The sequence below is a fragment of the Simochromis diagramma genome, unplaced genomic scaffold (genome assembly GCF_900408965.1).
Source record: "Simochromis diagramma unplaced genomic scaffold, fSimDia1.1 OVJJ01000501.1, whole genome shotgun sequence".
In the NCBI taxonomy this organism is placed as follows: domain Eukaryota; kingdom Metazoa; phylum Chordata; class Actinopteri; order Cichliformes; family Cichlidae; genus Simochromis; species Simochromis diagramma.
This window is the reverse complement of record NW_024387320.1, coordinates 1357585-1362053: the sequence shown is the minus strand read 5'-3', so window position 1 is coordinate 1362053 and position 4469 is coordinate 1357585. Positions and strand designations below refer to the sequence as shown.

At 40.3% G+C, this 4469-nt stretch overlaps 1 long non-coding RNA gene across 1 annotated transcript; it reads right to left on the bottom strand.

Moving 5' to 3' along the window:
* Positions 1 to 1882: 1882 nt before the first annotated feature.
* Positions 1883 to 4266, bottom strand: LOC120717374. The gene is made up of 3 exons (XR_005692187.1): positions 3286 to 4266; positions 2306 to 2407; positions 1883 to 2219 (listed from the first exon to the last, which is right to left on the bottom strand). It is a non-coding gene; the product is annotated as an uncharacterized LOC120717374 (long non-coding RNA).
* Positions 4267 to 4469: the final 203 nt, after the last annotated feature.

Below are 4469 nucleotides of genomic sequence, written 5' to 3'. Positions count from 1 at the left end.
TTGAACCAACTCTTCTTTATAACCAGATGCTCTTGCTATTTTTTTTTAAAAGTGGTCTTGAGCAATAGGTGTCCAACACTGGCTGCAACACTCATTTTCAGTCCAGTGTTTGTACCTTTAGGATTTAAAGGAATGTTTTCACTAACCTATGAATCATGCAAGAAAAAAAAACAGGCACCTAATTCAAAGGATGAACCAGTGTTGTCTACACATAACAGACAACTTTAAATTATATCTTTGTTACAAACAGTCTTTCATAAAAGCATATACAGTGGGGCAAAAAAGTATTTAGTCAGCCACCGATTGTGCAAGTTCCCCCACTTAAAATGATGACAGAGGTCAGTAATTTGCACCAGAGGTACACTTCAACTGTGAGAGACAGAATGTGAAAAAAAAATCCATGAATTCACATGGTAGGATTTGTAAAGAATTTATTCGTAAATTAGGGTGGAAAATAAGTATTTGGTCACCTCAAACAAGGAAAATCTCTGGCTCTCACAGACCTGTAACGTCCTCTGTAAGAAGCTTTTCTGTCCCCCACTCGTTACCTGTATGAATGGCACCTGTTTGAACTCATCATCTGTATAAAAGACACTTGTCCAGAGCCTCAAACAGTCAGACTCCAAACTCCGCCATGGCCAAGACCAAAGAGCTTTCGAAGGACACCAGGAAAAGTATTGTAGACCTGCACCAGACTGGGAAGAGTGAATCTACAATAGGCAAGCAGCTTGGTGTGAAAAAATCAACTGTGGGAGCAATCATCAGAAAATGGAAGACATACAAGACCACTGATAATCTCCCTCGATCTGGGGCTCCACGCAAGATCTCATCCCGTGGGGTCAAAATGATCATGAGAACGGTGAGCAAAGATCCCAGAACCACACGGGGGGACCTGGTGAATGACCTGCAGAGAGCTGGGACCAAAGTAACAAAGGTCACCATCAGTAACACACTACAACGGCAGGGAATCAAATCCCGCAGTGCCAGACGTGTTCCGCTGCTGAAGCCAGTGCATGTCCAGGCCCGTCTGAAGTTTGCCAGAGAGCACATGGATGATACAGCAGAGGATTGGGAGAATGTCATGTGGTCAGATGAAACCAAAGTAGAACTTTTTGGTATAAACTCAACTCGTCGTGTTTGGAGGAAGAAGAATACTGAGTTGCATCCCAAGAACACCATACCTACTGTGAAGCATGGGGGTGGAAACATCATGCTATGGGGCTGTTTTTCTGCCAAGGGGACAGGACGACTGATCCGTGTTAAGGACAGAATGAATGGGGCCATGTATCGTGAGATTTTGAGCCAAAACCTCCTTCCATCAGTGAGAACTTTGAAGATGAAACGAGGCTGGGTCTTCCAACATGACAATGATCCAAAACACACCGCTCGGGCAACAAAGGAGTGGCTCCGTAAGAAGCATTTGAAAGTCCTGGAGTGGCCTAGCCAGTCTCCAGACCTCAACCCCATAGGAAATCTGTGGCGGGAGTTGAAAGTCCGTGTTGCTCGGCGACAGCCCCAAAACATCACTGCTCTCGAGAAGATCTGCATGGAGGAATGGGCCAAAATACCAGCTACTGTGTGTGCAAACCTGGTAAAGACCTATAGTAAACGTTTGACCTCTGTTATTGCCAACAAAGGTTATGTTACAAAGTATTGAGTTGTATTTTTGTTATTGACCAAATACTTATTTTCCACCCTGATTTACGAATAAATTCTTTACAAATCCTACCATGTGAATTCATGGATTTTTTTTTTCACATTCTGTCTCTCACAGTTGAAGTGTACCTCTGGTGCAAATTACTGACCTCTGTCATCATTTTAGGTGGGGGAACTTGCACAATCGGTGGCTGACTAAATACTTTTTTGACCCACTGTAATTTGTTCTCATTTCTTTAGTTGAAGCCATGAAAAATGCCAAAGATAACACATTGCTATAAAATAGCATTTTTCCACCAACAAGGTGATTTCCAAAGAGCTGTTAGCTGCACTTGGCATATGATGTGTCCTTCAACAATTTTAAGAAACTGGACAAGTAAAGTAAAAAAAACACAACAACCAAGAAGTCAGGTCTAAAAAAAAGTAACTACAGTAGATGAATGCTATGTGAAAGCCATGACTTTCAGAAAAAGAAAAAAAATCCAGCAAAAACCTGAAACAGGACCTGGAAAATGCATCTGGCCCTTCAACTGACCCATCTCCAGTGGCTGTCAAGATGCTGTCTTAAAAAAGAGAAGGAAGGAGAAAAGGCTGAGGTATGCCAAACTACACAAGAACTGAACTGAAAATCAGTGGCAACAGGTCTTACCGAGAGATCAATTCAAATGTGAAATTTTCTGTTCAAATCATTGTCACTATGTTTGGAGGAGGAGAGCAGGAGACCGGTGCCACAACGAGCGTCTACAGCCATCTGTAAAACATGATGGAAATTGTCAAAATTAATGGAATTTGGAACCAAGAAAAGTATCATCAGATTTTGATCCACCATGATATACCATCTGGAAAGACTCTGATTGGCAACAGCTTAATTTACAGCATTACAGACACACTGCCAGGGTAGTAAAAGCACATCTGGGTAGAAAAAGCACACAATGAAACATTATCAGTCATGGATCGGCCTCCCTAGAGCCCGGATCGAAATGTTCTCAAAACAGCTTGAACAGCAGCCAACATCCAAAGATGAGTTTTGGAATGTCCATCAAGAAGGCTGGAGAACTTTCCCCAAAGACTACGGAGAGAATTCACAAGAAAGCTTGCCTAAGAGCTGGCAGTGAAGACAGTGGTTATAGTTGGTTATATTAGTCATAGTTTTTATAGTTTTATGTTGAGGTAATTATACTGATTTCTAGGCCCAGTTCAAACCACTTCAGATCCACACTATGTTTTAATGTGTTATATTTTTTTAATGTATAAATTGTTCCCAAATATTACAAAATAAAATCTTGAAGTCTTAAAATTTACTCCGCTTCCTGTAGTTTTTGGTTTAAAAACTTTTTATATTTTTTGCTCTTTTTTCCACCACTAAAGTAGTAAAATTCACAAATGATTGTTTTAGGCAGTTTGACATAGTTCACTTACTGCTCTCCTCCCTGGAGAGCCATCCTAGTCAAAATCCTGTCAGGAGAGCATTTGACCTGAACGACAGGAAGAGAAAATGTCACAGACAGTTAGCGTCTGCGTCCGCGTAAGAAGTGAACAAGTGGTTGAACTTGTACACACACACATAACTGCATATATATATATATATATATATATATATATATATATATATTCACTCTTTTTTCTTACCTTTCCCTGTGCTGCAGTTGAAATCCCTAAATTGCTCCTCGATGAGAAAAAAGGATTTGGGCGAATTTGTCTAAACTGCTTGGCTCTTTAGCATGCTCCACAGTGGGTCCAGCAGCTGTTCAAGGCACCAGATGGGGTCAGAATCCATCCTCCCACTTAAATCATGCGATAGTGATGGTTCTCAAATATTTTTCGCAATAAGCTTATTTTGTCCAAAAGAAATGGACGCTCAGTGCCAAAGAGTTTTCTCCACAGCTGAGTCATGCTTAGCAGCTGATGTTCCTTTTAACATTTAATCTGTTTCCAACAGAGGAGAAAATAGTCACAATTCACAGTTTAGGCAGAACATGGATACAAAAACAAGTTGCTTTATGAAGAACTGGAGGACAAGTTGGCACACTAAATTCAGGACCGTGTACCTTTTTAAAAGAAGAAAGGAATGCTCATATAGTATAGGACTGATCTTGGAAAGCATTTTTTATTAGAAGTGGATTTACAGTTTTCATAAACCAAACCCCTGCACTCTGCAGGCACACACCGAGGGAAAATATTAAACTTGGCAGTGTTTTGTTGCATCCAGACTTCAAATATGAAAGATTAAATCAGGTGGATTACATTTTTTTATGAAGTCAGGAGGTGATCTTTGCTTAGATTAACCTCTCTGTGGGCTACTGATATTAAATCACCAAAAATATTCTTTATAAATGTGTTTTTATTCTCCTATAACCCCATGCTATTATTTTTTTTAAAAATATGCTCCCACTTCTGGTCTTTTGAAGTGACAAGTCCAGCATGAAGCACTAAATTACGACTCATGGAAGATTGCATTTCTCCCTAGAGGGGGTTTTCACAGGCAATTACTGTTTTATGCTTGCCACTAGTGCTAGGAAGTGTGCTGTGGTCAGGGCACACATGCCGAGGTCACGTCAAAGAATACAAACCATGACGTATGCCGGGTGATGCTGTTTAAATAAAATCCTGTGCACACCCCTCATTTCTGTTTTTCTTTTTTTCCCCCCAAGGAGCCAGACTTTTTGGTCATTTTTTAAAGTGGTCTTGAGCCTCTAATATTGGCTGCTTTTTCACTATTTTCAGTCCGGTCTTTGTACCTGACCATTTTCAGATGAATGTTTTTGTTTGTTAAGCCATTTAACACTGACCTATGAATCATTCAAGCATAAAAA